Source organism: Topomyia yanbarensis, chromosome 3 (genome assembly GCF_030247195.1).
Source record: "Topomyia yanbarensis strain Yona2022 chromosome 3, ASM3024719v1, whole genome shotgun sequence".
Classification (NCBI taxonomy): domain Eukaryota; kingdom Metazoa; phylum Arthropoda; class Insecta; order Diptera; family Culicidae; genus Topomyia; species Topomyia yanbarensis.
The window spans coordinates 217812696-217837732 of record NC_080672.1 but is presented as its reverse complement, the minus strand read 5'-3'; the positions used below and the strand labels follow the sequence as shown (position 1 = coordinate 217837732).

General features: G+C 40.4%; 1 protein-coding gene across 6 annotated transcripts in view; it reads left to right on the top strand.

Annotated features, from left to right (window-relative positions):
- Nucleotides 1-25037, top strand: part of LOC131691036 (JNK-interacting protein 3) — a 1253801-nt gene that overhangs the window by 291476 nt on the left and 937288 nt on the right. The gene's annotated exons all lie outside the window — the stretch shown is intronic.

Below are 25037 nucleotides of genomic sequence, written 5' to 3'. Positions count from 1 at the left end.
AAAAGTTGCAACGCAATACAAACTTGCTCTAACGCAGTACAACTAGGGGTGACAATCTGGCGCGCTTGGAGGCTTGATCGAATGGATAGTAGAACACCGCCTCCGTGAACTTTAGTGCTATTACGATTTGAGCGATCAACACGAAAAACTGTGTACGATGGGTCGAAAATTTGCTGTGAGGTTGTATTATCGTTTAGCCAAGTTTCAGTCATGGCGTAGACATCGTAGATTGCGTCGGAACAGGACAGGTAGTAATCTGGAATCCTTGAGTTCATACCGCCTACATTGGTAATATATAGAGAGTGTTTTATTTACATCAACGATTCTCGCTGATCCTGCTGGGTGGGGTTCTGATGTGAGAACATTCGGTCGTGGATCACTGCTTGGTGGGGGTGTAATTCCCTGGAGAGCGGATGATGGTAAGGGGAGTTCGATGTGGGAAACCGTCGATAGCGTGTTGTCGCAGGCCTGGGTGATGGCCTTAGTGGAAGAAACGGTCGAACGCGCGAGGGGTAAACAAGAGATTGTATTCGAGCAGTCAAAGTATTGGGTCGCTTGTCTAAAAAAGAAGAGATCGATATTCCAGCAGGCTAAAATTGATCAGACGAAATTAAGCTTTCTAGAGCGAACGGAACGCATAGTTTGAAAGAAACGTATGAAAGTGGTAGTGCGCTGTTGCGATTTTGTGGCAGCGAATGTGCGAGGGGTCACATTTGGTTTTACTTGCAATATATGCGATAAGATTTTCCGTGGTTTCCATCGGTTGAAATCTAGTTAAATAATACCATCTAAGGGGGATCACTTGGGGGGTTACATACACTTTAGGAAGTGTTACATTACACTGGTATTGGTTGGAATTGCTATTTATCGTACGTGTTATACAACCTGCTAAAGTCGACTGATAACACGTCAACGGCACGTGTGGTTCCGAATAGGTAATAGCGGTTGCTGCGAGAACGGCAGTCATGGCGGGAGCAGCAATTGGGACACGATTGGTAGCGGCATTTACAGTTGAAGCGGTCATCATAACAGGAACTGCTGCAGCAATAGCAGTGCTGACAGGCACAGTTGATAAATTGATTGGAAAAATCCGTGCTTGATGGGGCAAAGATGGCGTTGGCGGAATCATAAGTTGTCGGCCAAGTTGGAACGGCGACGGTAGTGGTAGAGTTGGTAGGGGTAATACTTGATGATGTAGTGTTTACTACGGCAGCGATAGCGGTGGGTGTCAGAGTAGTAACGTAGGTCGGTGGCTTTGCAGATATGGTAGAGGTAGTGACGTGGATGATGGGATTTTCGTTGGCATGTTCGTTTGATGTTGCAGAGTTGATTGGATGATCAGCAAGATGGTTGGTTACGTAAGAATGCGAACTGTCAACTATCATCTGTGTTTGGGCACCAGAGAGTTGTTCGTGGACACTGTTCACGCCGGGTGCGATGCGAGGATGCGTGGAATTGTCAGGTCCAGTCTCTATCGTGGCAGACACGAACGTACCTTGAGAGTTATGGTAGCGGATATCATCTAGAACGACAGAAGCTGCAGTGATTGGTTGACTAGATTGATTTAATAGAACGTCGACTCGCGGAATTTTATCCGGCTGCGGCAACGACGGCCTGGAGGTGCTGCTGGTGCGAGGGCGTTTGCTGTCACCAATATTCGAGTCGAAGAGATTGCTTAGGTTGAGTTGTAGGTCGTCTATGCGATCGTGGAATGCTTCTCGGGCGTCAGTCGTGTTGTATGAACAGGCACGAGTTCCGGATTGTGGGCAACAGCTGGATCTGGCACAGGTATGCAAGTAAACACGACACAGAAATTGCATAGAATCCATCACCGCGCCGATTAACTTCAGAGCCGAGGTAGTGCGTTGCAGGATCGAGTTGATTGTATTGTTTGGTGTGTCACTTCAGATGAAAACTGATTGCACACAGCTCACACTTAATTTTGGCGCTATTAGAACAAGAAGATGGTTCGTCGAGAGCAGACAGGAATACGTCTGATTAAAAGACGGATTGGAGTCCAACGGAGGAAATATATTAACAACTAACACTTTCCGCAGGGTAAACTAGGAATTGTTTAATGAATGTGATAAGTTTTTTGCTAGTAATTGAAATTTAACACACGAAAGATTATCGATTTTTGTCGGAGCACAAACTGTAAACAGTATTTAAATAGGGTGACCGACTATAACTGTCCTTATTAGGACCACAAAATCGTTCTCAGATGAATTACAAATGAAATTTCCATTTTGTGCTTTGGTAAATAACTTGTCTCTCTTATCGGGTTAGTTATCTTCTATAATAATATCCGAAAAATGTGCGATGAAACAAATAAACTGACCGATTGGATGGAAGCAAGAAAATACCTACAAAAATTTGAATCAGAAAAGTGACATTGACGGAAAAATGCTTCGATCGTTTCTTTGGCAACTGAAGTTGCCGATTTGTTTTCCACGAATAATATGGCTGGCTCACAAAAAGGATCGTATTTTTAATGTCATCGTGGTCGTGTCTTGTACACAACCCTTTAATTTTTGATAACGGAGGAACTAGTACGTGGTGGTCATATATTTTTATTTCGATAATGTCCACATCGTCGGGGTACTGTATAAAATGTCATTGCATACGACGACGTGTCTCATGTTGTTCTGGGAAGCGAATGATTCTGCTTGACTAATTTTTTAGAACACATTCAGTACCACATGACGTAAATAGTGGAATTGCACCGCATTAACTTCTGCTACGTTGAGCTTCATGTGCACCCTCAATATTTGCTCCACTTCACGAATTGATGGTCTTACCGGACATTTCGAGTAGTTAACAGCAACACAGTTTGTCCGCAACGGGACATATTCTTGATTTGTATTGTCATTCATTGTTTGTTCACGTTTCACACACTAGGTAGAAGGACATCATACGTCTCCCAACCTTTGAACGGAACGGATCGTTATATTTCACAGTGGTGTTCGGTGTGTAAATTTTAGTGAGTGAAGGTCATCCTTTGTTCGTTCGTTAGCTGCCATTCTGCTGGTGCCGGCAGTAAATCCAGTACATTGTTTTCGCTGGTGCGGAACAATCGCCGTTGTTTGCAGATAAGTTTTGCTTTATTTTTTTCCTCGTTTGCTTTCTTTCCTTTTCCCTACTTTTACTCTACCTTGTAATCAAATAATAAGACACATTCCCGTTTATATAACGCGCTGCCCTCGTGCTTAAATGGCCGAGGGCGAAATACCATCTGATGTAATCATGGAAGTCCCTGATCCCCCTAATACTCGCATTGCTCCCCGTATAAAGCAGTACCCAGAAGGTTCCTCTGGGCCATGGGTGGTATATTTTCGGACCGGAGAGAAACCGGTTAATATATTAAAACTTTCTCGAGATCTGACTGCTAATTACCCGGCCGTAACTCAGATAACACGTGTTCGGGCAAACAAGATACGTGTTCTAGTGAATGATCTCGGCCAGGCAAACGCGATTGCTTGCTGTGAGCGCTTTACGTGGGAATTTAAAGCGTACGTGCCTTGTGTGGCCTGTGAAATCGATGGGGTAGTGTCCGAACCGGGCCTGAAATGCGAAGAACTGTTGGAGCACGGGGTTGGCTGCTTTAAGGACCCCTCTCTTGAACAGATTAAGATCTTAGAATGCAAACAATTGTATACCGCAAACACCGAGGGAGGTAAGACTACCTACTCTCTATCAAGCTCGCTTCGGGTGACATTCGCCGGGTCCTCTCTTCCCAACTACATCCTCCTTGACAAGGTTCGCGTACCAGTTCGCCTGTTTGTACCGCGGGTCATGAGCTGCAGCAATTGCAAGCAGTTGGGCCACACAGCCACATATTGTGGAAATAAGAAACGATGCGGCAAATGCGAAGGAGAGCATGAGGATGACTCTTGCGACAAAGAAACTGAAAAGTGTATTTGCTTCGGGGGCCCTTCACATGCTCTTAAATCATGTCCTGCGTACAAGCAGCGCGGGGATAAAATTAAGCGCTCCCTTAAGGAACGCTCAAGGCGTTCTTATGCAGAAATGCTAAAGAATGCTTCGCCATCTGTCCTGTCCGAAAATATGCTGGTTTGGCTAACGTTGAGCAAGAATCTGACGACCCACGAGAGGGGACATCTTTGGTTAACCCAGGGGAATCCAGGAAGAGGAGAAATCCAGCCTCCCCTACATTGCCTCGTAAGGGTGCCAAGGTGTCGTCCACTCAGAGTGCGCCAACTACAATCAATAAATCCAACGGAAGTGATGCACAAAAGCCGAAGCAATTTGCTCCAGGACTTGGAAATATTAATTCTAACAAGGAGTACCCACCACTTCCAGGGACATCAAAAACCCCAAGTGTCCCCTTTTTTCAAACAGATACTCAGTCCAGTAGCAGACTAATGAAATTTTCTGACATAGTGGACTTAATTTTCACAGCTTTCAATGTTACTGATCCTCTTAAAAGCCTTCTGATACGTTTTCTCCCTATGGTGCAAACATTTTTGAAGCAGTTGACTACTAAATGACCCCTCCTTGCAGCGATCGTATCCTTCGATGGCTAAGTCATCGAACGAGGTCACCGATTCGATCACTGTTCTACAGTGGAACAGCAGAAGTATCCTCCCGAAAATCGATTCCTTTAAATTTTTACTAAATAGTTTAAAATGTGATGCTTTCGCATTATGTGAAACTTGGTTAACTTCCGATATAAATCTCAACTTCCACGACTTTAATATAATTCGTCTGGATCGAGAAAACCCCTATGGAGGAGTACTTTTGGGGATCAAAAAGTGCTATTCTTTCAACCGAATCAACCTCCCTTCAACACCAGGCATTGAAATTGTCGCTTGTCAAGTTTTAATCAAAGGTAAAGACCTTTGCATTGCTTCCATCTACATTCCTCCTAGAGCCTCGGTAGGGCACCGAACGCTTTGTAATATCACGGAATCCTTACCGGCACCGCGGCTAGTTCTGGGAGACTTTAACTCGCACGGTACGGTATGGGGCTGTCTTCATGATGATAATAGATCAACATTAATCCAAGATCTTTGCGATAATTTCAACATGACCATCTTAAACACGGGAGAAATGACGCGGATTCCTACACCACCAGCACGCGCAAGCGCGTTGGATTTGTCGCTTTTCTCGACATCGCTACAGATAGATTGCATGTGGAAGGTGATCCCTGATCCCCACGATAGCGATCATTTGCCTATCGTGATTTCAATTGCTAACGGTTCAAGACCATCGGAAACAATCAATGTCTCGTATGACCTCACACGGAACATTGATTGGAAGAGTTACGCGACCGCAATATCCGTTAAAATCGAATCCACTCAAGAACTTCCTCCGGAGGAAGAGTACAGGTTTTTGGCTGGCTTGATTCTCGACAGTGCGAATCAAGCTCAGACTAAACCAGTACCCAGCGCGAATACCCATGGACGGTCTCCCACCCTGTGGTGGGATAAAGAGTGCTCAGAGCTGTACGCGGAAAAGTCCACTGCATATAAGGCCTTCCGGGAAGACGGGTTACCCGCTAGCTATCAACAGTACGCGTCGTTAGAAAGGCGAATGAAGAGTCTAATGAAAGCCAAAAAACGCAGTTATTGGCGCCGGTTCGTCGACGGGTTAACGAGAGAAACAGCGACGAGCACTCTTTGGGGTACGGCTCGACGTATGCGTAACCGTAATAGTACCAACGAGAACGTGGAATATTCAAATCGTTGGATATTCGCTTTCGCCAAGAAGATCTGTCCGGACTCTGTCCTGGTACAGAAAACGTGCCGCGCCGCGTCTCCTCACGATACCGCGAACGAAACACCGTTTTCGATGGTGGAGTTCTCACTTGCTCTCTTATCGTGCAACAATAACGCCCCAGGGTTAGACAGAATCAAATTCAACTTGCTGAAGAATCTGCCTGACACTGCAAAAAGGCGCTTGTTGAATTTATTTAACAAGTTTCTTGAGGGTAACATTGTCCCTTATGAATGGAGGCAAGTGAAGGTCATCGCCATCCAAAAGCCAGGAAAACCAGCCCCCGACCACAACTCGTATCGGCCGATTGCAATGCTGTCCTGTATTCGGAAGTTGTTTGAGAAAATGATCTTGTTTCGCCTCGGGTTGAAGCAAATGGCTTACTGTCAGATACACAATTTGGCTTCCGCAAAGGCAAAGGGACGAACGATTGCCTTGCGTTGCTTTCTACAGAAATCCAAATGGCCTATGCTAACAAAGAGCAGATGGCATCAGTCTTCTTGGATATTAAGGGGGCTTTTGACTCAGTTTCTATCAACATTCTGTCAGAGAAGCTGCACCAGCATGGTCTTTCACCAATTTCAAATAACTTTTTGCTAAACCTGTTGTCTGAAAAGCACATGCACTTTTCGCATGGCGATTTAACAACATCGCGATTTAGCTACATGGGTCTTCCCCAGGGCTCATGTCTAAGTCCCCTGCTCTACAATTTTTACGTGAATGACATTGACGATTGTCTTGCCAATTCATGCACGCTAAGGCAACTTGCAGACGACGGGGTGGTCTCTGTTACAGGGCCCAAAGCTGCCGACTTGCAAGGACCATTACAAAATACCTTGGACAATTTGTCTGCTTGGGCTCTTCAGCTGGGTATTGAGTTTTCCACGGAGAAAACTGAGTTGGTTGTTTTTTCTAGAAAGCGTGAGCTGGCGCAACTCCAGCTTTTATTAATGGGTGCAACGATCAACCAGGTTTTCACATTTAAATATCTCGGAGTCTGGTTCGACTCTAAAGGTACCTGGGGATGTCACATTAGGTATCTGAAACAGAAATGCCAACAAAGGATCAATTTTCTCCGAACAATAACTGGAACATGGTGGGGTGCTCACCCAGGAGACCTGATCAGGTTGTACCAAACAACGATATTGTCGGTGATGGAGTACTGGTGGGCATTCTTCCGCTAAAAAATCGATTTTGGGAACTCTGATATCAATTGCTCATCCGATGCGACATTCTGAACCCGTTGGTGATTGAAAACTTCGAGAGGCTCGTCGAGCTTAATTCTCAAACCCGTTTTATGTCCTTGTACTTCGACTACATGGCACAGAGCATCAATCCTTCTTCGTACAATCCCAACCGTGTCCGTTTCCTAGATACTTCTGATTCTACTGTATTCTTCGACACATCCATGAAGGAAGAGATTCGTGGAATCCCGGACCATATACGCCCGCAAGGTGATCCCCAATATATTTTATAATAAATTCCGAGACGTCGACTGCGACAAAATGTTTTACACTGACGGATCAAATCTCGATGGGTCCACTGGCTTCGGTATCTTCAACAATACTATCACCGCTTCATTCAAGCTCAATGATCCCGCTTCAGTTTACGTCGCAGAGTTAGCTGCAATTCAGTACACCCTTGGGATCATCGACACTCTGCCCACAGATCACTACTTCATCGTTTCGGACAGCCTCAGCTCTATCGAGGCTCTTCGTGCGGTGAAGCCTAAAAAGCAACTCCCGTATTTTCTGGGGATGATACAGGAGTCCTTGTGTACGTTATCTGAAAAATCTGATCAGATTACCTTTGTTTGGGTCCCCTCTCATTGTTCTATCCCGGGCAATGAAAAGGCCGACTCATTAGCAAAGGTGGGCGCATTAAATGGTGACATATACGAAAGACCAATCTGCTTCAACGAATTTTTTAGTATTTGTCGTCAGAGGACGCTCAACAGTTGGCAAACCTCGTGGAGCAATGGGGAACTTGGACGATGGCTACATTCGATTATCCCAAAGGTATCAACGAAGCCTTGGTTCGGGGGGATGGATGTGGGTCGGGATTTTATTCGCGTAATGTCCCGACTTATGTCCAACCACTACACCATGGATGCGCCTTTGCGGCGTATTGGGCTTGCGGAGAGTAGTCTGTGCGCTTGTTATGAGGGCTATCACGACATCGAACACGTTGTCTGGGTATGCGCCGGGTATTGTGACGCCAGGTCTCAGTTAAAGGAATCCCTTCGGGCCCGAGGTAGACCACCCAATGTACCAGTCCGAGATATGCTGGCAACTCGTGATTTCCCCTATATGTCCCTTATTTATACCTTCATAAAAACGATAAATATCCCAATTTAGCCCCTCTCTTTTATTTCTCGTTTTTAGAGTTTCCTCCTGCCTTGTGGAACCGATCAGCTCCAGAGTGCCACTATGTAACCGCTGTCGCCCTTACCACTACGCCTGCATAGAAGGAAACTGAAGCGAGAGCGACTCGAGGTCCGATGACTTTTGAAGGATTCCCCGCGGGTCCGAAGAATACCATCCGCCAATCCGGTACTCGACGACTTACTAGACTGAGGCGCAAATTTGTTTCGCTGATCCCCCTTCCCCCCCCCCCCCCCCCCGTTCGAGCGAAAGTTGCAAGTTTTGCTCTTCTTTCCCTATCTCTCCCCTGTCCTTGATACAACTGCTGCTACACTGATGCGGAAATAAGCCACCCTCTGAATATCTTGACCAAGCATAAGTTTTAGTTAAAAAATTCAAATTAGTATTCTGTATTTCTAGTTTTAAGATAGCTATAATTTTTACTCTTTATTGAAACTCTTGTTCCCCATCTTGTAAATAGAATTGAATCCCTAGTTTTAAGATTTCTGTGAAGTTTCTCATAAATATTTGTTCCCCATTTTGTGTACTAAACTATATTGTTAGTTTTAAGATAACCGTAAAATATTTCGTAAAATACTATTACTCCCCCTCTTGTATATCAAAGTGAATCCCTTGTTTTAAATTTTTTCATAAAAAAATCTTTTGGCCCTCTCTTGTATATTGAATCTTATTCTAGTCTTAAGATAGCTGTAAATATTTTTTTTCCTTTGTAAAAAAAATATTTCAACATTTTAACCTCCTAGTTTTAAGATATCCAAAATGTAAAAACATAAGCATTTGGCACCGCCAAGCTAACGCATTTGTGCCTATCAAATAAACGAAATGAATAAAAAAAACTAGGTAGAAGGAATCAATTTTTGCCTTTGCAAATAGACCAAGCGGCGCGCGGGTAAATTTAATTACTTGCCCTGCTATAGCAGCGGAGCGATTTCTAGCGTCTGGTCCGAGCGAGATAAGAAACCGAACTGATATTCTGCTCCCTTATAAATGCTAATCATGACTTGGATTGTGAAGTATGAAAATTGAAGAGAAGTGCGAATCCATCATGCTTTGAACGCATGCATTATGCCATCTAGATGAGGGACGTGGGCTAAAAACATACGAATATCACAAGAGAATGTGTTGGCGTATGAAAAGTAGCGCTCTCGGTTCTTATAGTGCTGCTCGTGTGTAAAACACACGAACGGATACAAAAAAATGTCAATTTGTTAAGAATTTTTAAATTAGTTTCTATTTTAAAGTAGGTTAAATTCAAAATCGTTTCAAACCACACTTTTACTGGTTTTTATTGAATGTGGTTATCGCGTATTACGTAACGTGTTCATTTCGAAATCTAACACAGATCTACTAGAAAATTTTATTCTGGATCTCCCTCTGCTTGAAGTAAAAATTTATAATGTTGGGAGGGAGGGGAGGTTGTATTTCAGCAAACTAATTTGAAGATGCGGGGGTGTGTGCGAAGGGAATGAATAACCCACTACCGAACCACCCCCAGCCTATCTTGGTGAAGGAGATTGGTATGAAAGAGGTGTGTGTGTGGATGAGATTGGGGCTTGAAGAAAGGAGAGGGGGTATTTTATGGGAGGAGACTTTGTAGGAGATGGCATCCATGGCTGATTATGTTCAATACAATGATGGAAATGTATATTACATATTCAGTACGATTTGCACATACATACAATGGATCGACAGCTAAGATCTTGAGATACTACGTGTCGACACTGAAACATCGCTTGAAAGCAGCGGCGGATCGAGGAGAAAGATCCAGGGTGTCCGGACCCTGCCGAAAATTTTCAACATGTTATGAAATTTTAAACTAGTTTTAATTTTAAAGTAGCAACCCCTCATTGCATACTCCTACCTAAGGTTTTATAGATAAAAAATAGGTTGATGATTTTAGAGCGATTACATATAACCTTTATATATGAAAAAGGCAAAAATGTGCCAAAGTCCAAAAAAGTCAATTTTCGTCAGATTTTTTTTCGAGATTTCATCAAATCTCATGATGCATGCATGAAATGGCATTTTAAAGTCATTTGGCATCAAAAATGTAAATTCGATTTTGAAATTTTCCCTTACTCCCCCCCTTTGAGAATTTTTCATTTCAGTGTATATGGGAATTTGCTGTGTGGTCGCACTCTTCAACCCGTAACTCTGGAACTGGAAGTCCAATCAATAAAAAGTTCAATAGCAACCGATGGGAGGGTTGTACCTTTCATTTGAGACTAAGTTTGTGCAAATCAGTTCAGTCATCTCTAAGAAACAGCGGTGACATTTTTTCCACATACACACACATACATACATACACACATACATTTTCCGATCTCGACGAACTGAGTTGAATGGCATATGACACTCGTCCCTCCGGGCCGGGATTAGGTTGACGATTTTTAGTGTGATATATGAGAAAGGCAAAAATGTGCCAAGTCCAAAAATGTCAATACGATTTCATTTCCGAAGACCTTGTGTCCACTTTTCAGTTTGCTTAGTTTAGCTTAGGTATACTGCCCGTAGTTTCACTTCGTGATTGACCGAATGAGTAAACATGCTCAATGAACCAACAGTCATGTGCCCACTTTTCAGTTTGGCCCAAAAATTTGCAACGAAGAGGAGATGCATTTGTGTAAAAAGAAAAATAAACTTTGGAAAACTGAATGATTTATGTTCATATTGATTTGAAGCTATCAAATCTCCATAATTCTTCAGAGATTTTACATACTTAGATCGCTAGGATTATGCTAATACAGCACAATCTTCAAACAAAATGTTGCTGACAATAAACGCCTAAATGTATATTCAGCACATGTTGCGCTAATGTTGCGTACGCAGTGAGAAATACAATAAGCTTACACTTAGTTTGGCCAATGATTGTACGGAAATATGCAAATGTTTCGTACATGTACAAAAATATCAAAATGCAATCTGAATATTTTTAAAGAAAGCTCGCAACACAATATAAAATATATACCTCACAGAAAGATAGCCTTTGGTCAGAAATTTGTGGCACTCCATAGTCCATTGACCCACCTTAGTATGGAATGACTTAGTATAGATCGACTGTAAGAGACAAACTAGTTTCTCTGCACAAGCACATTGTTGAGAAATCATTTCTAAACGGTCTTTTCAAATTTATTGCATGTCTTTCTTGTACTACAACGGCTATGCAATCAATACAAAACTCAATTTTATAACCCAATTCTTGCAGGAATATGTTACATATGTACGTTAGCGCGTATTTCCATTCAACAAAATATTTCCACAAATGAGTATTGTAGCGACCCCGATGTCGTAATCGGAAAGCTGCAATTGTTTTTACAGGAAAGTCCTAATTACATGAATAAGGATTTATCATTGCGGTCACGTATAAAACATGAACCGGAACTACCTACAGACACTGTTTAAAAAACAAATTGGAATGTTTAGTGAATATTGGAATGTTCTTTTATCCTTTATCAATAAGTCTGAGGAACATAGGACTATTCCGAACTTACACATGAGATTGCACGGAATCATGGCTTTGGCTTGGTGAGCCAACCATCAAATAGTCCTTGGTACCGGTGTTGCTGGACAGTCTTGCGCGAATGTTACACCACCATCAGAAAAGGGTAAAGTTGTCAAACTATCGTAAGATACCAAATATCGCAGGCTACTGCAGATTTCCTTATGGAAATATTGTTGAACCGAAAATCTGGAAGCTTCGCCTTCTTTCAGAATATTCATTACCTGGCATGGAGCAATACGAGGGAACCCAAACTAAGGTAATTTTGTACGATCTTACAGACAAAGCACGCAGAAGCTCCCATAATTATCCTACTGAAAAATAAATACTTAACTGCAAAAGCATATTATAACTTAATAATAATTAACTGAATCATGTAAACAATAGGGATCAAAAGTCACCACTTGTGGCTGAACACCCAATATACTAAATTAGAAATGTAATGCAAACAATATAATCAAATAGAAAATAATATATAAAAAAAGCTCCCATAATTTTCCAGAAAATATGGAATGTGTTTTCAAGGTTTCATCGTCTCTATTGAGTTGATGCTGTCCTAAACAATAAAATAATAGTTAGTTTATAATTAGATTATAGTTATTTAGTCTGTGCGATGTAATACTTTTAGTCAAAGACAATATACAAATCATCAATAATCATCAATAGTCTGTGGGCAAAGTATCAATAATCCTGAGGATATACTGCATAGCAGCGAGTTATGCGCCGTAAGCTGAAAAAGGATCGTTGAGTTTGAATGAGGCGGTGAGGTTTTGATTGAATATACTGGAGCCAATGGAGCCGTCGAAACCTGACTCGTCGGTGTAAAACATATCGTTGCAGTCGACTTCTCGAAATTTACTATGAAAGATGTTTGGGTTCACTTACGGACGTATGTGATCTGGGATTCCACGAATCTTATCTTTCATGGATGTGTCGAAAAATACAGTTAAATCAAAAGCATGAGAGAGATTGACACGTTTGGGAATTGATATTTTGGGCCATGTAATCGAACTATAAGAACATAAATCGGGTGTAGGAATTGGACTCGACAAGCGTCTCAAAATTTAGAATTACTAACGGGTTCAAGATATTGCATCGAATGAGCGTTCGATATGAGAGGTCCCAATATTGATTTTTCAGCGGAAGGACGCCCGCCAACACTTCTAGACTCATCGTATGGGTTGAATGCATGCAACCCAAAGCAATGCGCAACCAACAATACTTAATTAGCCCCAGTTTGGTGAAGTGTATGTTCGCAGTAGCACGATAACAGCAACACCCGTAACCTATCACCGACAATATTGTAGTTTGGTACAGCCTGATCAAGTCTCCTGAATGGGCACTCCGCCATGTAACGGTTATTGTACCCTTAACACAAGAACGTTACACTTACTTTTTCTACCTTAGAACATTCCACTGGGGTACAAACGTATCCCACGCGTTTGATTGCAATTTTCGCAGGTAAAAATGCAAGAAAAAGAAATAGGGTGATGAGCCTATTTTGGCACCATTAGGGAGAGGGTCGCACTATTTGTTGAACAACTTTAAAAGAAGCCATATTATCTATAACCTTTCTCAGAATAAAGTATCAGTGTACTGTTTCTTAAACATCTATATAATGTTTATTTAGCAGAATTGCCTCAATTTTCAGCATAAATGAAAATGAATGTTCCATTCTGTGCATCTATTTCCACCTCAACGATTCAATTATCGCCTCATGGGTGTGCCAATTTCCACCTCATCGAAAAACAATCTAGTTGAAACGCAATGCCTCATATTCCATTTGCGTCGATTCTAACTAGATATCCAGATCATGGACGCCAACGTGTGATTTGTAAAACGAATCATTCTGCTTTTTTCAGCCGATCAAAACAAACGTAAACATCACGCACATCAATGAAACTCATCAGCTGTTAGTAGAAGAGCGCCCAGAATTGCGCACGCAGGAAATAACCATGCGACGGTAATTGTTACTGGAATGACAAGTTTCATATTACACATTGCTTTCTCTCGATCCGAATTGTATGTGCAGATGAAAATAAAATATCTGCAACCAACAATTAGTTGAATAACTTGAAATAATTGATTACTTATACCTGAAATCGCATTACATTATATTTACAAGTTCATGTTTTGGTTTGGCCGCACTGGTGATTCTTTTCTGTATGATGGATGCAAAAAGTTGGTTTTGATTGTGGTAGTGTATCAGCAAAACATGCCAATAATAGGAACCCCCGTATTTAGTTTTATCCTATTATAACACTAGGTCTATTCTAGTGTTTGACGAGTGATTTTAAAGTGAAATTATCGTAAAAAGATTCTCCAGCTAAAATAAAGGTATGTATCAATGCAATGTTTAGTATATTTGTGCCGGAATAACGAGATATGGGCCGGTAAATGCTGGCTCGTAAGTGTTTATTTTGCTAAGCGCCGTTGCATCCAGTTTCGGTTCTCTACGTGAGTGCGGCGGATTAGTAGATATTTCAATAAGGTGATTTTGTTTTAATTAAAAGTTGGATTTAGAGGATAGTTCTAAATACATATGTGCACAACAAATAAAGAATATAACTATAGCTTATTTTTTCTCACCTGTTTTAGCCAAATCGATAGTGTCATTATCTCATATGCTTGGGTCGAAACCAAGGGGTACGAAATAGGGTCACAATAGGCTCTACTGCCATAATAGGCACATCACCCTATATATCATTTTATTCTTTTTTAATTGCGAAAATAGCTGTGTAATTGAATGTATGGAATTTATTGAATGAATGATACATAAATTAGGTTGAACAAAAAAAGTGAAAAATCGCGGTTTTGACTTTTTTCACAAAAATTACTATAAACTTGCGAATTTTCAACCGATTTGAAAAAAAATCAAATGATTCTAGTATAACGGTATACAATGAAATTTCGATATTTCTGAAAAAATGCAATTATTTGGAAGAGTGAAAGTTGAAAAATCGGGTTTTGGAAAATACCACGAAATGGAGCGGAAATTGAAATGAAAAAATTATTTCTGACCAGTAATACATTGGTAACACACAACTTTACTGTTACAGCAGTTACTGTGCGCAAATTATTCTTGTGAACCATTGTTTTGTAAAACTATAAAAAATAAAAATCAAAACAATAATAAACAGCGTAAATGAGAACGAATTTTTTTCTACTTCTAAACAAATTGACAAATTGTCCAAGCAATAGTCCTTCCAAATCGACAGCTTAGGGACCTGTAATAGAGACCACGCCGTCATCTGCAAGATGCCTAAGCGTGTAGTAAAAGTTGCAGAGTAGGGAGCTTAAACATGAGCCCTGTGAAAGAGCCATGTAACTAATTAGGGACCACGCGAGAAATGCATGAGCTTATCAGACGACAAGTTTGGCAAAAAGTTGTTTAAAATCGATGAAAGACAATGATGGTGCAGCTTCTCAGAAAAAAATCTTGATAGAAATTGAATCAAAAGTCCCCTAATAACTGAACAAGAAAACTGATGCCATCTGCTCTTTGCTAGCATAGGCCATATGAATTTCCGTTGAGAGCAACGCAAGACAATCACTCGTCATTCGTCGTCGGAAGCCAAATTGTGTATCTGATAGTAAGCCATTTGCTTCCCAATTGTCAATGCGGAGTAAGATCATTTTCTCGAACAACTTTCGGATGCTGGACAGTAGCAATCAGTCGATACGAGTTGTGGTCGGAGGCTGGTTTTCCTGGTTTTTGGATGGCGATGACCTTCACTTGCCTCCAGTCATGTCCAGTATCGAGAATCAAGCCAGCCACTGGGTTCCTGTTCCCATGTCGTAAGAGGAGACTGAAAACAGGAGTTGTCAAGTTAAGGTGTTTCTCCGTGCCTAGGACTGAATGGCTGGCAGTACTGAAATATGCCAGTCGCGCACGGAGTGTCGTGGGTCTTACCCTTGCTGTGTTAAGCGAAACTCTGACACAGTCGACGTTTTTACATTTCTTATAAAAGAAATGTATAGAATTCGCTCAAACTTTCAAAAAAATTTCCGAGGCCCGGAGGGCCGAGTCTTATATACCAATCGACTCAGCTCGACGATTTGGGACAATGTCTGTGTGTGTGTCTGTGTGTGTGTGTATGTAACGGACAAATTCTCATTCGTGTTTCTCAGCAATGGCTGAACCGATCTTATCCAAACCAATTTTAAATGAAAGAACTAAAAAACAGTATGAACGCTATTAATTTGTTTTTGATTCTGATGTTTAGTTTCCAAGATATGAATGTTTGAATGCGTAAAAATGGCGTTTTTTGCAGTTTTTTTAAATTATCTGCCGAAATTGACAACATAGATTAACAATTCATATGTTTTTAGACAGCTTTAACGAATACCTTTCGAACAAGCTATAGATTGTTGAAATCGGACTATTATCAAAAGAGATATTTAACATTAAATGCGGACGAAAGATTTTTATCATTTCCCATTGCCAGAAATATGACCAAAAACATATAATCTATTATTAACGCCAAAACGGCTTATTTTAGGTCAATAGTATCTTCGGAGAATTTAATGGAGGTAATATGGCCTTTCTTCTGGAATTGTGCTTTTGCTGATTAATCCCCCTATGAGTGAGATATTTTCACAAATTTTCTTGGAAGTGATTATATCGAAATGATGTCTTCAGCAAATTTGTAGCTCTCACTTTTGCGAATAACTTTACTAAAGACTTTAAATATCTATTTTGAATACTTTAAAAGTTATGGCTTGTTGTTTGTGATTACTCTTTGTCGCCTATTTATTGTTCAATATAGTAATAATCCATTGAAATAAGCTAAACATTATTTCGATAAAACGACTTTTGTATTTCATTTTACTATCTACAACCGCTAGAAATAATCACCGAACACTTCCAAGTTGTCTGGAAGGAACTTGATAACTTATCAGTACAAAAATGTTCAATTGTGGGAACCTTCTGACTGCAATTTTTCTAACTTATAACCATCGGATCGATCTGAAACATATCGGAAAATGAAAACCGAAATAAATAACTCCAAGCAACGGCGTAGCCAAGAGAAGGTTTTGGGGTTTAACACCGTACTGATCTATTGGTTTTGATTTCACAGTTGTCTAATTGCATCAATATCAAATTCCTGCCTGAAAACATTCCAAAATTCCAGAGTTCTGTAATCAATCATAATCCTCAGATTTATTTTCAAATTGATCTCGTTTTTGTAGAAATGTATTGTAATAAGGGTCTTTATTTAATAGGAAGCGAAGTTAAAATTGATTTAATGTCTATGAAACATAGAACTGCTCACCAAAAAAATGCATAACTTTCAACATTTGCCAAAAATGTTTTTGCCTTTCTCATTCACTCTAAAATTTGTCAATCTAATCCCGACCCGGAGGACCGAGTGTTATATGCCAATCGACTGAGTTCGTCGAGATCGGAAAATGTCTGTGTGTGTATGTATGTGTGTAAAAAAAATGTGACCTCAGTTTCTCAGAGATGGCCTGACCGATTTACACAAAGTTAATCTCAAATGAAAGCAACAACCTTCCCATCGGCTGCTATTGAATTTTTTATTGATTGGACTTCCGGTTCCGGAGTTACGAGTTGAAGAGTGCAATCACACAGCAAATTCTCATATAAACTGAAACGAAAAATTTTCAAAATCAAATTTGTATTTTTGATGCCAAATGACTTTAAAATGCATGAAACATTGAGATGTTCGACAAAAATTGACTTTGGTACATGTTTGCCTTTCTCATATAGAAAGGTTATGCAATCACTCTAAAAATCGTCAATCATACCGGCCCGAAGGGAGTATGCAGTGAGGGGTTGCTACTTTAAAATTAAAACTAATTTAAAATTTCTTAACAAGTTGAAAATTTTCGGCAGGACCTGGACCCCTCGGATCTTTCTCCATGATCCGCCGCTGGTTTCAAGCGATGTTTCAGTATCACATAGTATCTCAAGATCGTGGCTGTCGATCCATTGTATGTATGTGCAAATCGTACTGAACATGTAATATTCATTCCCACCATTGTATTGAACATAACCAGCCATGGAATCGTAGTCTGGACAAATGAGACAAGCACAATTGCACCACTAGATGGACTAAAACAGGTTTTTATTTTGGGAATGCGTCGAGTGGAGACGAAAACGTAATATGATTAATAACGAGGATAACACTTTCCGAATATAACGAGAAATTTATGAAAAATGACGATTTCCATTCGACTCTAGCCAGGTTCTGATCGATTTTGATGAGCATTTGATTTTTGTTGTATGACCAATTGTATGTATAGGTCAAATGTTTAAAAACAGTAATTTACGGTCAAGATATCATCATTTTGAAACCGCCAATTTCGGAGGTTTAGTATCTTCGATGAGTTTTACAAACGTTAAACAGCGCGTCATTTGATAAAATAATTTTGACGGTATATCGTCCAAGAAGTATTTATGGTGAATTTTCTCAGGGTAATATTCATGACTACAATAAAGTCGCAACAAATTCGCTAAAGACACGAACCTTGTTACTATTTTCTGGAAAATAAGTCTGCATAATTTTAAAACTTCAAAAATTATGGTTTCGGAATTATGCCGTTTGAACAGTAAGATCGATTTTCACCAAACCCCCGCCAAACCGAATTTCTGGCTACGCCGGTGACTTCAAGTAAGTAGAAACAAAGTCGTTCTACACTCGTTCACAAGAAACTTCTTCGAACGCTGAATATCTATTATAATACATTGACACCCCAATTGTATCAGCCAAATATGAATTGCCAAATATGATTTTTTACATTTCTTATAAAAGAAATGTATAGAATTCGCTCAAACTTTCAAAAAATTTTCCGAGGCCCGGAGGGCCGAGTCTTATATACCAATCGACTCAGCTCGACGATTTGGGACAATGTCTGTGTGTGTGTCTGTGTGTGTGTGTATGTAACGGACAAATTCTCATTCGTGTTTCGCAGCAATGGCTGAACCGATCTTATCCAAACCAATTTTAAATGAAAGAACTAAAAAACAGTATGAACGCTATTAATTTGTTTTTGATTCTGATGTTTAGTTTCCAAGATATGAATGTTTGAATGCGTAAAAATGGCGTTTTTTGAAGTTTTTTTAAATTATCTGCCGAAATTGACAATATAATTTAACAATTTATATGTTTTAGACAGCTTTAACGAATACCTTTCGAACAAGCTATAGATTGTTGAAGTCTGACTATTATCAAAAGAGATATTTAACATTAAATGCGGACGACAGATTTTTATCATTTCCCATTGCCAGAAATATGACCAAAAACATGTAATCTATTATTAACGCCAAAACGGCTTATTTTAGGTCAATAGTATCTTCGGAGAATTTAATGGAGGTAATATGGCCTTTCTTTGGTATTATACTTTTGCTGATTAATCCCCTTATGAGTGAGATATTTTCACAAATTTTCTTGGAAGTGATTAGATCGAAATGATGTCTTCAGCAAATTTGTAGCTCTTACTTTTGCGAATAACTTTACTAAAGACTTTAAATATCTATTTTGAATACTTTAAAAGTTATGGCTTATTGTTTGTTGATTACTCTTTGTCGCCTATTTATTGTTCAATATAGTAATAATCCATTGAAATAAGCCAAACATTATTTCGATAAAACGAATTTTGTATTTCATTTTACTATCTACAACCGCTAGAAATAATCACCGAACATTTCCAAGTTGTCTGGAAGGAACTTGATAACTTATCAGTACAAAAATGTTCATTTGTGCGAACCTTCTGACTGCAATTTTTCAAACTTTTAACCATCGGATCGATCTGAAACAAGTCTGAAAATGAAAAGCGAAATAAATAAGTCCATGCAACGGCGTAGCCAAGAGAAGGTTTTGGGGTTTAACACCATACAACCACCCACCCCCCACCCACCACACCCAAAAAAAAAATATTGGATTGAAGTTGAAAATTTATTGATGCAGACTGATTTAATTCAATATTACAATAACAATTATCTGATCCGTAGATTGATAACCTGTTGTTGTAAACATCATGAGGACTTTTGATTAATTGTCGGAATGGGGTCCTGATATGTAACTGATCTATTGGTCTTGATTTCACAGTTGTCTAATTGCATCAATATCAAATTACTGCCTGAAAACATTCCAATAGAAAATTCCAGAGTTCTGTAATCAATCATAATCCTCAGATTTATTTTCAAATTGATCTCGTTTTTGTAGAGATGTACTGTAATAAGGGTCTTTATTTAATAGGAAGCGAAGTTAAAATTGATTTAATGTCTATGAAACATAGAACTGCTCACCAAAAAAATGCATAACGTTCAACATTTGCTAAAAATGTTTTTGCCTTTCTCATTCACTCTAAAATTCGTCAATCTAATCCCGACCCGGAGAGCCGTGGGTCATATGCCAATCGACTGAGTTCGTCGAGATCGGAAAATGTCTGTGTGTGTATGTGTGTGTCTGGAAAAAAATGTGACCTCTGTTTCTCAGAGATGGCTGAACCGATTTGCACAATCCCATCGGCTGCTATTGAATTTTTTATTGATTGGACTTCCGGTTTCGGAGTTACGAATTGAAGAGTGCAATCACACAGCAAATTCCCATATAAACTGAAATGAAAAATTTTCAAAATCAAATTTGTATTTTTTTGATGCCAAATGACTTTAAAATGCATGAAACATTGAGATGTTTGACAAAAATTGACTTCTTTGGACTTTGGTACATTTTTGCCTTTCTCATATAGAAAGGTTATGCAATCACTCCAAAAATCGTCAATCATACCGGCGAGTGAGGGGTTGCTACTTTAAAATTAAAACTAATTTAAAATTTCTTAACAAGTTGAAAATTTTCGGCAGGACCTGGACCTGTTTCAGTATCACATAGTATCTCAAAATCGTGGCTGTCGATCCATTGTATGTATGTGCAAATCGTACTGAACATGCAATATTCATTTCCACCATTGTATTGAACATAACCAGCTATGGAATCGTAGTCTGGACAAATGAGACAAGCACAATTGCACCACTAGGTGGATTAAAACAGGTTTTTATTTTGGGAATGCGTCGAGTGGAGACGAAAACGTAATATGATTAATAACGAGGATAACACTTTCCGAATGTAGAGAGAAATTTATGAAAAATTACGATTTCCATTCGACTCTAGCAGGTCCTGATCGATTTTGATGAGCATTTGATTTTTGTTGTATGACCAGTTATATGTATAGGTCAAATGTTCAAAAACAGTAATTTAAAGTCAAGATAACATAATTTTGAAACCGCCAATTTCGGAGGTTTAGTATCTTCGATATGTTTTACAAACGTTAAACAGCGCATCATTTGATAAAATAATTTTGACGGTATATCGTCCAAGAAGTATTTATGGTGAATTTTGTCAGGTTAATATTCATGACTACAATAAAGTCTCAACAAATTCGCTAAAGACACGTACTCTGTTACTATTTTCTGAAAAATTAATTCTGCATAATTTTAAAACTTCAAAAATTACGGTTTCGGAATTATACCGTTTGGACAGTAAGATCGATTTTCACCAAACCCCCACCAAACCGAATTTCTGGCTACGCCGCTGATTTCAAGTAAGTAGAAACAAAGTCGTTCTACACTCGTTCACAAGAAACTTCTTCGAATGCTGAATATCTATTATAACACATTGAAACCCCGATTTTATCAGCCAAATATGAACATATGTTTGATGGGCTCTAGCAGACGAACAAGACTGAATTCGAGCAAATCCTTTCTTGAGCATGTTTTCCTTATCATGAAGATATGCGAAATATGCAAAAATAAAAAGTTCATCATAATCAGAAATAGTTATCAGACTACATCAAGGGACGGGAAAAATATTTTAACAGCTTCAGTTTATTATAAAGAAAAAAAATTGCCCGATTTAGTCAATGTCCCCATTTTGTCAGCACCATGAGATTGATAAAAATGGGTCTTTATTGTATGTATTATTCACTGTGTTTTACATTAATAGGTACATTTCTTTTTTGGAGATTTTTTTATTGCATCGAACTACAACAATTTTTAGGTAGCTTTCAAGGGGTTATTTTATTCCAAAATTTATTCCAAAATTTGGCGAACCTATTCCAATTCGTATACCAATTAATTGGAATACTTAAGGGTTTAGATGTTGCAGATAGAGAAAATACTGAAATTTTCAGACTGGTGGTATCCAACGGGGAAAAACGATCGGAAATGGTGAGTGAAGCTAAGCAATCATGTGAAAAAAATTCACCACCCAGAGGCGAGACTCGAACCCGCAACCTTTGAGACTCCGGCCCAATGCACTAACCCTTATGCTATCCCTGGGTATGGTGACATCCCAGAAAGAACATATGATTATCCCACTGGCGACGGTGATCGTACCCTGCCTGCAAAGCGAGGAATCACACACAACGGCAGCTGATCACCCCAACACATTTGATCTATTTAATTTCCCCGCTAGATACCAAGGCCCGGGTTTTTATAATCGTCTGATGTCTAATTTTTAGTTAATTACCCATCGTACTTCGGTGGGTGACAGAGCTAATGAAGACTGTCGATTTCTGGTTCCTTGCCCAGTGAACAGAGGTATGACGGGAGCGAACCCGCCCGTTCGAATTAAACTAATAATTCAATTTTTTTGGTCTTTTGGCTTAAGTGCCAATACCTTATTTAGGAGTGGTGGTATCCAACGGGGAAAAACGATCGGAAATGGTGAGTGAAGCTAAGCAATCATGTGAAAAAAATTCACCACCCAGAGGCGAGACTCGAACCCGCAACCTTTGAGACTCCGGCCCAATGCACTAACCCTTATGCTATCCCTGGGTATGGTGACATCCCAGAAAGAACATATGATTATCCCACTGGCGACGATGATCGTACCCTGCCTGCAAAGCGAGGAATCACACACAACGGCAGCTGATCACCCCAACACATTTGATCTATTTAATTTCCCCGCTAGATACCAAGGCCCGGGTTTTTATAATCGTCTGATGTCTAATTTTTAGTTCATTACCCATCGTACTTCGGTGGGTGACAGAGCTAATGAAGACTGTCGATTTCTGGTCCCTTGCCCAGTGAACAGAGGTATGACGGGAGCGAACCCGCCCGTTCGAATTAAACTAATAATTCAATTTTTTTTTTGGTCTTTTGGCTTAAGTGCCAATACCTTATTTAGGACTGGTGGTATCCAACGGGGAAAAACGATCGGAAATGGTGAGTGAAGCTAAGCAATCATGTGAAAAAAAATTCACCACCCAGAGGCGAGACTCGAACCCGCAACCTTTGAGACTCCGGCCCAATGCACTAACCCTTATGCTATCCCTGGGTATGGTGACATCCCAGAAAGAACATATGATTATCCCACTGGCGACGGTGATCGTACCCTGCCTGCAAAGCGAGGAATCACACACAACGGCAGCTGATCACCCCAACACATTTGATCTATTTAATTTCCCCGCTAGATACCAAGGCCCGGGTTTTTATAATCGTGTGATGTCTAATTTTTAGTTCATTACCCATCGTACTTCGGTGGGTGACAGAGCTAATGAAGACTGTCGATTTCTGGTCCCTTGCCCAGTGAACAGAGGTATGACGGGAGCGAACCCGCCCGTTCGAATTAAACTAATAATTCAATTTTTTTGGTCTTTTGGCTTAAGTGCCAATACCTTATTTAGGACTGGTGGTATCCAACGGGGAAAAACGATCGGAAATGGTGAGTGAAGCTAAGCAATCATGTGAAAAAAATTCACCACCCAGAGGCGAGACTCGAACCCGCAACCTTTGAGACTCCGGCCCAATGCACTAACCCTTATGCTATCCCTGGGTATGGTGACATCCCAGAAAGAACATATGATTATCCCACTGGCGACGGTGATCGTACCCTGCCTGCAAAGCGAGGAATCACACACAACGGCAGCCGATCACCCCAACACATTTGATCTATTTAATTTCCCCGCTAGATACGAAGGCCCGGGTTTTTATAATCGTGTGATGTCTAATTTTTAGTTCATTACCCATCGTACTTCGGTGGGTGACAGAGCTAATGAAGACTGTCGATTTCTGGTCCCTTGCCCAGTGAACAGAGGTATGACGGGAGCGAACCCGCCCGTTCGAATTAAACTAATAATTCAATTTTTTTGGTCTTTTGGCTTAAGTGCCAATACCTTATTTAGGACTGGTGGTATCCAACGGGGAAAAACGATCGGAAATGGTGAGTGAAGCTAAGCAATCATGTGAAAAAAATTCACCACCCAGAGGCGAGACTCGAACCCGCAACCTTTGAGACTCCGGCCCAATGCACTAACCCTTATGCTATCCCTGGGTATGGTGACATCCCAGAAAGAACATATGATTATCCCACTGACGACGGTGATCGTACCCTGCCTGCAAAGCGAGGAATCGCACACAACGGCAGCACCCCAACACATTTGATCTATTTAATTTCCCCGCTAGATACCAAGGCCCGGGTTTTTATAATCGTCTGATGTCTAATTTTTAGTTCATTACCCATCGTACTTCGGTGGGTGACAGAGCTAATGAAGACTGTCGATTTCTGGTCCCTTGCCCAGTGAACAGAGGTATGACGGGAGCGAACCCGCCCGTTCGAATTAAACTAATAATTCAATTTTTTTTTTTGGTTTTTTGGCTTAAGTGCCAATACCTTATTTAGGACTGGTGGTATCCAACGGGGAAAAACGATCGGAAATGGTGAGTGAAGCTAAGCAATCATGTGAAAAAAATTCACCACCCAGAGGCGAGACTCGAACCCGCAACCTTTGAGACTCCGGCCCAATGCACTAACCCTTATGCTATCCCTGGGTATGGTGACATCCCAGAAAGAACATATGATTATCCCACTGGCGACGGTGATCGTACCCTGCCTGCAAAGCGAGGAATCACACACAACGGCAGCTGATCACCCCAACACATTTGATCTATTTAATTTCCCCGCTAGATACCAAGGCCCGGGTTTTTATAATCGTCTGATGTCTAATTTTTAGTTCATTACCCATCGTACTTCGGTGGGTGACAGAGCTAATGAAGACTGTCGATTTCTGGTCCCTTGCCCAGTGAACAGAGGTATGACGGGAGCGAAACCGCCCGTTCGAATTAAACTAATAATTCAATTTTTTTTTTGGTCTTTTGGCTTAAGTGCCAATACCTTATTTAGGACTGGTGGTATCCAACGGGGAAAAACGATCGGAAATGGTGAGTGAAGCTAAGCAATCATGTGAAAAAAATTCACCACCCAGAGGCGAGACTCGAACCCGCAACCTTTGAGACTCCGGCCCAATGCACTAACCCTTATGCTATCCCTGGGTATGGTGACATCCCAGAAAGAACATATGATTATCCCACTGGCGACGGTGATCGTACCCTGCCTGCAAAGCGAGGAATCACACACAACGGCAGCCGATCACCCCAACACATTTGATCTATT